The sequence below is a fragment of the Rhyacophila brunnea genome, unplaced genomic scaffold, assembly GCF_057557595.1.
Source record: "Rhyacophila brunnea isolate RB1 unplaced genomic scaffold, BYU_Rbru_1.0 scaffold_15, whole genome shotgun sequence".
NCBI lineage: Eukaryota > Metazoa > Arthropoda > Insecta > Trichoptera > Rhyacophilidae > Rhyacophila > Rhyacophila brunnea.
The window spans coordinates 28,641,061-28,652,059 of NW_028232806.1; the positions used below are offsets into that span (position 1 = coordinate 28,641,061).

The following is a 10,999-nucleotide window of genomic DNA, read 5'->3' on the forward strand; positions in this document are numbered from 1 at the left end:
TTTACGTACAAATTTCCGGATACGTTATTGATGTGGGTTCGAGTCCTGCTATATACCAATATTTTTTCAAAAAATGTTTTTGGTTCTTATTTATTTTGAGGAAACCAGCGGCAATTTTTTTTTGAAAATGGCCGATATACTGGATTTTTTGTTAGGTTATCATTCTTGAATTTTCCCGAAATCGGTTATGAAAATTGCCGTTGTTCCCGCCTGGCTTCCAGTAAACAGACTTATACCATATTTTACAGGTAACTCATAAATAATGGGAACTGAAAAATGGGTGTGGAGTAACAGATACACAATCCTTCGTTCTGACAGCTGCTCTCGGTTTATGCAGTGACGCTCATTCAATATCGGTGTATTTGAATGTTGCAACACACACTATTGTATGTTTATAATGTGTGGTTCATTTTCAGAGGACACTCGTACATTCAAAACCCTGCATCAAAATGTAGTGTATTGGGGTGCCTAGAGCCTATTGGAATTTAATTAGTTAAACTGCTATGTGATATTTTCTAATAGTAATGCTTCTAAATTGTGTAGGTATATTCAGTAACGAATTGTACATTTCTTAGTCTTGTCGATGTCCGATCCTAATAAGATCATATGGGCCTCAATAGAGCGAAGGCTAGTATGAACAGATTTTGTTTTACGAGAAATGGATGTCAGCCACTTGCTCAACCTATTAGGTCTGGGATGGGCAGTTTGTCAAGTGAGAAGAGCCAAATTGTCAAGGAAACAGGATAACAAAGGTACCAGAGAGCCGCATATAAGATGTAATAATTATACGTATATGGATTTTTAGGGGGAAAAGTTCAAGATTTTTTTTTTTAATAATTAGAACGGCGTCTATGCATCGCTTTTGATAGCTTCGCAAATCGCTAATTATTTTTAATTGAATACTTTGTTGTAAATTTTTATTCGTTATTCTGCTTCTAAGTTTATTTTTTATTTGGTTCATAGATGAAAATGTTTGTTCGCATATAATATGTAAAGCCAAAGATTGTGAGAATACCAAAAACTAGTTTTTTAAAGGTTATATATACTTCAGTTGAGGCATGGTCTAAAAAGATCGTGACTAGGCGATGCGTGGATTATGCAAATGACGCGAGCAGAACGAAATATAATTTGTCATAAAAATTCAACTGTCGGTCTCTGATTGGCGACGAGTGCGAAATTTCGTCGCACCTACTGTTGAAAATTATTTGCCGTTTCACTGATGTACGTTCTTAACGCGTCACATGTTTCAGGCAAACTATTCCATGTATCAAAATATTATTGTTTCTATTTTAGGCAGCTGTTTTATAGCTGTCCACTTGTGCAGAGAAATCAAATTGGATTTCTCTCTTTCGAGTTCTTCCAAGCGGCTGGTCTGATCTCTGAATTTGATGCTTCACAGTTCCTTGCTTTTTAAATCTATTAACTGTATCTGGAGTGAGCCAGCATCTGTGTCGAACGGTGTCAAGTTAAGTTCACTGACTTTTATTTTGAGAGGACGTACGATAAAAGCTAGTGTAGTCTTATTTGATCTGAATTGGTGAAAACGTTCACCAAAACTGTTCTTCATTTTTTTTAATACGCTGTTGAAATAAATTCCATCAAAACAAGTGCTTTTGTCGTCAAGATACTGTTTTAAATTCTTAAAGTGAAGTAATTCACCTCTCTCTATATATTCGGTGAGAACTTGTGGTTTATTTTAAAAGCACTCTACTTCTTCCAATAATGTATATGCGATGTTTTGGTGACCGGATAAAACAGAACAAGACAAAACAGAATAATATGACAAAACAGAACAGTGACAAAACAGAACAGCCAGGGGAAAAATGAAACATTAATTTTTGTGGAATCTATTTAGGTTATGTTAGGTTAGCTTAGGTTAAGTGAAGTTAGATTAGGTTATGTCATTATTTCGTTGTACCTAGTCACCCAATCATTTTCAACATATTATATTGGTTAAGATGAGATATCCTAAGCTTGCCGGCAAAGTCCCGTTTATTTGAGGCTTTCTAGCAATTAGGAATGCAGAAATTAGGTATATAATTTGATTTATTATGACGTATTGAAAATCTGTGCTATTAAAAATCTATCAACAAAATAGAGATAGAACAATTTCAATATTAAATTTATATTTTTCCTGAAAGGTGATAGTTATATTTATCGTTGTTCTGTTTTATCACTGTTCTGTTTTGTCATGTTCTGTTTTGTCGTGTTCTGTTTTGTCACTGTTCTGTTTTGTCATGGAATCGATGTTTTCTCTCCCTTGCAATAATATATTCATGCATTAAGATGTGAAGTAATGTGAACCATAAAATGTAATTTTTGTAGCCATATATTGTCTTCTTCCAATTCCTGATGTTTTTTCGCGTAGGAACAATTTAGCGAACCTTATTGGTCAGAAGTAAATCTAGGTACTTGCTATCCATTTCAGCAACACGTGTGAGCAAGCAGGTAAAGAATATTTGTAGAGTAAAGAGTGGTAGAGAGTATGCCGTACGAGTCTAAGTTTGTTCGGCAGCTCTATCTCATAAAGTTATAAAGCTGCTTGAGATAAAGTGAAATTGGAATTCATGTCTGAAGAGCCGCTTCTGCTGACCCCTGTATTAGGTCCATACTCTGACTCATACACAAACTGAAAAACAATTTGTGCAGGTACTTGTCAGATCCAGGATTCGAACCTGGGGCCTACGACGCTATAGGCCGACGCTTAAGCCGTGCGGCCATCGTGAGTGATTATACATTTTGAATAATAAAAAAAGGTTAGTTTATGAGGAATTATAATAATATCTTTGGGTCGGGTTCAATTCAGTTAGATCTTCCAATGTTATAATATGTCCACGATGATAAATGATTGAATACTGATTTTTTAAAACGAAAATGTTGATGCAGTGCTCAGAAAAACGGTCTTATTATAATACCCAAACACAAAAAGATACTCGGCCACATTATGGATGATGATTTATTCGGAAAAGTAAAAAAGGGTGGCATCTTTACGCACCCTCTATAACAGAACTTCCCAACTTGTGTGTCGCAGGATATTGTTTACAGTAAATAAAAGCGTTCACTAAACGTTCCTCTATTAATATTATTTACTGATGTTTCTATCGCCTAGACTTGCAATACGTTGAACAATATGTCAATGTGATTTCGATGGTATTAAAAAAAAAACACATGTAACCTCATGTACCTATCTCAGAACACAACTCGAATGCGATATCTCTAGGTATTAGTTTGTAAAAAAACAGGTGATGACGTTAGCAACACATAATATCACTCGATATGAGACAAGGGTATAAAACCAAAATATCGCATCGTTACATGTGCAGAAGCTGCTTTTTTATTCGTTTTGGCAGTACTAATCAAGCAGAAATTTACTAACAACTGCGCGTCCGTGGTATATCTGAAATTCGTTCGCCAATAATAGACCACCGTTTGTGATTTTGAATTATTAATTCCGTATTCAGCATCAACAATTATCAGACGCTGAAAGGACTAGCTAATACTTTTTAATTGTTTATAGACGATTCAAGAATGTAATATTCGTTATTGAACATTCCTAAGTAGAATGGTGTCCGATTCTTCCAGCAGTGTAGCTGTAAATACTCATTTAGGTGTTAGCGATTGCTATGGATGTGAGTTATACCTAATACCAAACAGTACAATAATTTTTTTATTTGTTTTCTAATATGTATGTTTGTGAGGTGTACCAAATTATGTATGTTCAATAACGAATGTTAGTTGGATTTTTTTTCTTTTCTAGATGCCTTTATGGATACCTCGCATTTACAATCGAGGTTTTTTTGAGGACTTTGGCACGCAAACTACTCTACTTGATGCTAGTCAAATTAAAATTGTGCTGGCTGAGAAATATGCCATATGATGAATTCGGCCAGGGCCTACGAAATCGCCTTGTAAAAACCCTGGAAAATTCTTTGTAGCGCAAGGCGGTGGTGATTCTGATGAATATTTTGTCGTATTCATTGGGAACTGAGAACTGCGATTTATAGCCGAGTTTTTCCCGTGGTAAAAGAAATGTCGCATATGACTGATATTTTGAGCATATACTTATCCTATCTTATATGACTGCAATCACTGGATCTGAAAGGCACGAATCATCATTACATGTCACATTTATTATTTAGATTCTTTTTATTACATCATACTTGGCTGTTGTGCTTGTGTATATATATTTATTTATTAACACACCAATAAAAGGTGAAATAAGTAGCTTTATATGCAGGTGTCTTGGTCAGAATGTGGAGCGGATTTCAAGAATCAACAAAGCTGCTCTTGGTAGGTAATTTCTGTTACAATTTATAAAACTGATTTATACATACAGAAATTTAAATAATACTTACTTACTAACATGATGTTGCAGCTGAGTCCGCTTATTTGGCAGCCAAATGCTGGTTCTGGTTTGTTTTCTGAGGGCGCCTAAAATATAGTCTTCATCAGAATAAAATGTAATAATATGTATGTATTATTCAGTGCACCTAGGGATTGCAATACCGAATGCATATATCAATACCGGTATTTCTTATTGAATACCGGTATTCGTCAAAACATATTATAGAAAAAAAGAAGTACTTATCAATAAATATAACTATTTAAATCTATTTAAAAGATTATTTTATGGCAACCTAAGTACCTACCTACATTTATTATGTTAACCTTTATCAATATGTATAATATTTTAGAACTGCTAATTTTTACAAATACTACGGGTAGGTACAGAAAAATCTCTCTCAAATTCAACGTTTGTTGGATGTATGTAGTAAGCTATAGATTAATTGGAGATGTTTGCCAGGAATAATTTCTTTTTCGAAACATGTTAATTTATAGCGACAATTCCATAAGTATGTTGGAGGGATTTTGTTTTAATTTTCTTTAACTTTTTGTGGTTCAAGTCAATATATTTGCGTTCTGACAACATAAAACTTATACACTTCATTTAATATACAATAAATAGTAGTAAGTAATGAAAAATAACATTAAACTCATTTTCGAAAAACATAAACATTGTTATGTACCCATGACCTCAATCTATTACTTACTGAATCACGTGTGGCTTACATATCAATAACAAAAAGCTAAACACTTTCTTGCACAAACAAAAGTAATGGGTTACGTGCTAACGAAGTATGACTATCGTCGACTTAATTGACTTATTATCGTAATATATAAATCCCCTTGATTATACAAATTAGCAGAGTGAGTTCAGCTGCGAATCCTTATACATCACGTGCGCGTCGGTTTTCGGTTTGTCAGTTTAGTGTCCTCCTGTGTTCGAATTTAAATAATTATTTTATTCTTTTTTGTTATAATATTGTATTCTGAATTGATAATTAATTACGAATAAAGAAAATAATTCGCTCAATCGATAACTGAGAACAGTCGTCGATTGTGCGGCCCATTTTAAAAATAAACATCTTATTCAATACGTAACAACAGAATAATTTTGGTGATAGCGGTGGGATTGCTTCACTTTTCTATGAGTAGACGTTCTAAAAGAAAATTCAAGAGAAAGTTAAAACGTCGCGAACGAACGATACCAAGTAAATTCTCACTGGGTTTAATCACTCATCGGGAAATTAAAACTCAGAGCCTTCAGGACGAGGGACGACGATTTATCGCCCGCGAAGATTCATCCTCGCGTTGATGAGAATTACGCATTCCGTTGGCATCGTGCATAAGCAGCGTCACTACCTCTTGCGGCTAAAAACGTCGAGATTCAGGACAAAGAATCAAGTGTATGCACAAAATACACCAATCACACAAGGAAATATATTTCGACCAAATAGGAGTCCTTAAACTCAGCGAAGAGACATGGACGACTATAACATATGTTAATTTAAGTATAATTCCACAGGAATTAAGCATTCTTACTAACAATATAAATAATATAACGATTAAATGTAACATAGCAATTTAGATATATGATAGACTAGAATGTAAAAGGTTACTAACACCATTAAATAACGACATTGAAGACATTACAAATCAATATGAAAATATTATTCATTTAACTAATAGCAGAAGAAATAAACGTGGATTGATTGATGGATTAGGATCAATATTCAAAACAGTCTTCGGCACATTAGACGCCGACCGCGCGACTTTTTATGATGAGTCAATTGACAAAATTAACATAAACGAACAACACCTGATGGAACTTATGAAAGACCAGGTGCACGTGACTAAAGACGCATTAGAAAAATTCAACCAGACAATGACTAAATTAAAACTAAATGAATACCTTTTGACTAATGGAATGAACCGAATAGACGAATCCGAATTAGAATATACTGAAACACTATTACTGATAAGTGATAACAGAACAAACTGAATTAATAGCGTTAACTTTAGAAAGATTAACAGATCATTTAAGTACAATAATAAATTCAATTTTAATGGCTAAACAGAATATATTACATCCAAGTATCTTATCGCCAGCAACATTATACAAAGAATTAAATGAAAGATCAAATTTACTACCAGATGGCGTAAATTTCTCATTACCTCTACTACTGGAAAATATGCATCTAATTATAGAAATTTCGAAATTGGCAGTATACTACAAAAATAATAAATTAGTGTATTTATTGAAAATACCTTTAACATTACCTAATGAATTTAAATTATACAAAACCTATCCATTACCCATTCCCCATACAACTGACACTAATACATACTCATTAATTTTACCAACACATACTTACATGGCAATATCTACAGACGAGCTGACATATGTACCAATTAATAACATAGAAATAGTATGTAAGAATATCATTAATCAAATATTTATATGTGAAGAATTAAATGTTTTATCAACTCATAGTAACATGCATTGTGAACCTCAACTTTTATTGAACATGTAATGTAAGAAATATAAAAGGATCTGTAAACCTTTGGCAAAACTCTCAAATAATAAGTGGTTATACACAGTATCTGAGAAAAGAAGATTAACTATTAATTGTAAAAAATTAAAATCAATAAACATTGAAGTACTCCATACAGGAATCATAAAATTGGAAAAAGATTGTAAAACTAATAATGGTTTAATTAGCCTAGCTGGCACAGATAGTATTCTAACAGAGTATGAAAACCCATACACTAACATTAATATCATTAAAGATAAATGCTGTCTTATAGACGATAACAATTACACCTTGCATAGAGTAGAAGCAATAGAATTAATTAATATCGATAATGGAAATTCAAAAAATGTTTTAGAAAAATTTGATAAATTCAATAATCAATTGGAAGAATATGAAAAACAACCTACGATTGTAAGACATTCTTCAATATTTACTAAAATAATTTATGTAGGTACTAACAATAATTGTAATCCTAGTAATAGTACTTTATATTTCAATAAAAATGTATAAACATTTTGTAATCAATAAGAAAACTTTTAATATTGTAAAATATAGAAGGACTAAACAAAGAAATAACCGAGAAAATATAAACGAAATTCCGATTGGAATTAATGAAAATGAAAGTATAGCCATAAAGCTTACACCTAGAATCATTCCTAGAAATCATCCCACTAAAAAGGATATTTTACAGTCAGTTACAACTGGCTAATTTAATTAAAAATCATTAGCAAGTTTCTTAAGGAGGAGGGTGTTATGTACCCATGACCTCAATCTATTACTTACTGAATCACGTAGACAATCACGTGTGGCTTACATATCAATAACAAATCGAAAGCTAAACACTTTCTTGCACAAAAAAAAACTAATGGGTTAAATTAGCAGAGTGAGTTCAGCTGCGAATCCTTATACATCACGTGCGCGTCGGTTTTCGGTTTGTCAGTTTAGTATCCTCCTGTGTTCGAATTTAAATAATTATTTTATTCTATTTTGTTATAATATTGTATTCTGAATTGATAATTAATTATGAATAAAGAAAATAAGTCGCCCAATCGATAACTGAGAACAGTCGTCGATTGTGCGGCCCTTTTTAAAAATAAACATCTTATTCAATACGTAACAACATGTACGCTTTTTTAATACCAAAAATACCGGTATTTTGGATTTTTGAAACCGGTATTTCGGTATCGATAAATAATTGAATACCGGCTTTTAAATACCGGTATTGCAATCCCTAAGTGCACAGTAAACATTTTATAATTTGAATGCCGTGCCGTGAAGCGAAAAAATTTGAGAAGCGCTGCTGTAGAATATTATTACTCACTCCAGTCTACATAATGGAGTTGAATTTAAACCGGGATCAAATAAGTTTTAAGTAGGTATTTTAAAAGTTTTAACTCTGACGATTTAAAGTTTTAAAAGTTACTATCTAATAAAGTCAGCCGAGAAATTTTTGATGTTTGTGAAATTTATTCGCATTTTCTTGCCCCAGTAACAAGTCTACGCAATTTTCGGTGTCAATTCTATTCGCCAAGGGCTGTCTGCGTTATTATATTAACTGCAAGTACCCAGTGAAACTGAATTCCTTTTTCGCTATCCAAAATATTATTATCGATTCAATATGTACATAATAAATCGATTAATATATAAATTCAGTTGGGTATATCTTTAAGGCTGAATTACAATTAGTTTGTATGCACATTAAAGTACTGCGAGGCTTCCAATGATATATACAAGAAATAAAGGGTCGTCATTAAACATTGTGGTACCTACTGTTAGGGAATGGTTTCATCCAGGCGCGCACACAGAAATATTGCTTAGGAGGGTCCATTAAAAAAAATATGTAGTATTTTTTTTAATGATTTTAAGGTGGTGGGAGAGCATGGGGTTAAGAAAATTTAGCAGGTGCCGCTGACTTCCACATTTACCCCGCCTACTACTCATAGTTTCTCGTCGCTTCAACCGTGAAATACCATATTTTTCCAGTTACATTCCCCATACCCATACAATCCTCACTTTAAGTCTAGCTATAAACACCAGGTCTGCAGGTACACATAAGGATGTTCACCTATGAGTTATTAAGGACACAATGCGCGAGGGTTAATGGTCATAATAATTATTTGAACCGTAAGTGTCCGTTTATATCATCCGCACTGTCTTGTATTTTAGACATGCTACATTAGAATATCATAGCAAACATTGCATGCTCTAGAATCTAGATAGTTACCCTTGTTTTCATATTTTTTTAAAACCATAATTTTTAACACCAGCATAAGCAAGATAAATGTACAACACACAATAAATTATAAAATATGAACATTATGTTTTAAATAAACATCTCCTTTGTTGAGTTACAAGAAACTAAAAAAACGTTTTTTGGCTCTTCTGTAAAGTTACATCTTTGTAGATAGTGTTGCTTGACATTAAATTAAGCCCTCGTATAGTTAATACTTAATGTTTAATGTAAATGTTTTAAAAGTCCCGGCAATTTATGATGTTCCTTTTGAAGGTAGCTATAATTTCTATATATATAAAAATCTCGTGTCACGATGTTTGTGGTCGAACTCCTCCGAAATGGCTCGACCGATTTTTATGAATTTTTTTATGTATATTTGTTAGGTATGAGAATAAGTCAACAAGTATATTTCATACCGCTAGGTGATTAGGGTATCTCTATCCAGAAAAAAATTCTTTTATTTTTTTGACAATTATTTTTTTGTATTTTTTTAATTATTTGGCATAAAAAAATACCTATAATCCCAAATTTTAATTCTCCTACCCTCACCCTCTCATTTTTTAATCGCGATTTTATTATTTTTGTATGAACAAATTTAACTGTCGTTCGTATTTCAAACAGAACGAAATTATTTATGTTGTTGAATGACAGATGGCGCTACGTCCGAGAAGAATTCAAGAGAAGCGTCGCGTCATTTTGACATTTCATTCGGCATATCACAACGCAGTGCGTGCAAAATTTTGTACGATTTATTTTAATTTATCTATTTTTATGTGCGTGTATTACATTGCACAATGCCAGCAAGACGCAAGGGGGGCCATTTAGGCCGTCGAACGAATAAAGCAACAAACATGCGAAATAGTAGAGCAGAAAGAACAGACGAACAAATCCAACAAAAGAACAAAAACGTGCGTGTAAGCATGTCGCAATTGCGTGCATCTCAATCATAAGAGGCACGAGCTGAACGAAATCAACAACGACAATTGGAACGGAGCCAAGCGCGCCGGTTCGTAGTTAACACACGCAGAGCAAATGACCGACAACGTCAACAAGTACATGGAACATTTAGATCCGCTTCGTTCCTTCGTCTCGCATTCGAGTAAGAACCAGATATTGAATATTCCGCTCATCCGAAAGTGCTGATTGGTGCTATGGACAAAGAATGTCCCCATTGTCATGCGCTCAAATTCAAACATGAGTCAGCCGGAATGTGTTGCGCATCAGGAAAAGTACAACTACCAGAAATTGAGATACCACCAGAACCATTGAACGGCTTGCTCATCGGCACGGTTCCAGATTCAAACCTGTTCCTGAAGTCCATTCGCACATTCAATTCATGCTTCCAAATGACTTCGTTCGGAGCAACAGAAATAGTTCACAATACTGCGGCAAATGGTCAACAATTCCATTCTACGTTCAAAATCAAAGGCCAAGTATACCACAAAGTAGGCTCATTGCTGCCAATGCCAAACGAACCACATACATTTTTACAAATCTACTTCATGGGCGGTGAGGACATCAATCATGTGGATGCACGTTGCGGCTACAATAGCCTCAATTCGCCTATTTCCAGGCGCATCGTCGGCGAACTGGACGCCCTGTTGAATGAGCACAATGAATTATTGAAATTCTTTAAAGCACACATGCACGAATTGCAAAGTGACAATCACGCTATTGTCATCAATCCTGATAAAACACCAGCTGGAGAGCACGTACGTCGATTCAATGCGACTGTTGTTGACGACATTGCTGGAATCATGGTTGGCGACCGCACATCGACGCGAGAAATCGTGATTCGAAGAAGAAACAATAATCTGGAGTTCATCGCTGACACACACCGTTCATAGGACGCTCTCCAATATCCGCTAATTTTCTGGAAGGGACGAGACAG

General features: G+C 34.0%; 1 pseudogene; it reads left to right on the forward strand.

Annotated features, from left to right (window-relative positions):
- Positions 1-4,251: 4,251 nt before the first annotated feature.
- On the forward strand, positions 4,252-7,584 carry LOC147075214 (uncharacterized; annotated as a pseudogene).
- Positions 7,585-10,999: the final 3,415 nt, after the last annotated feature.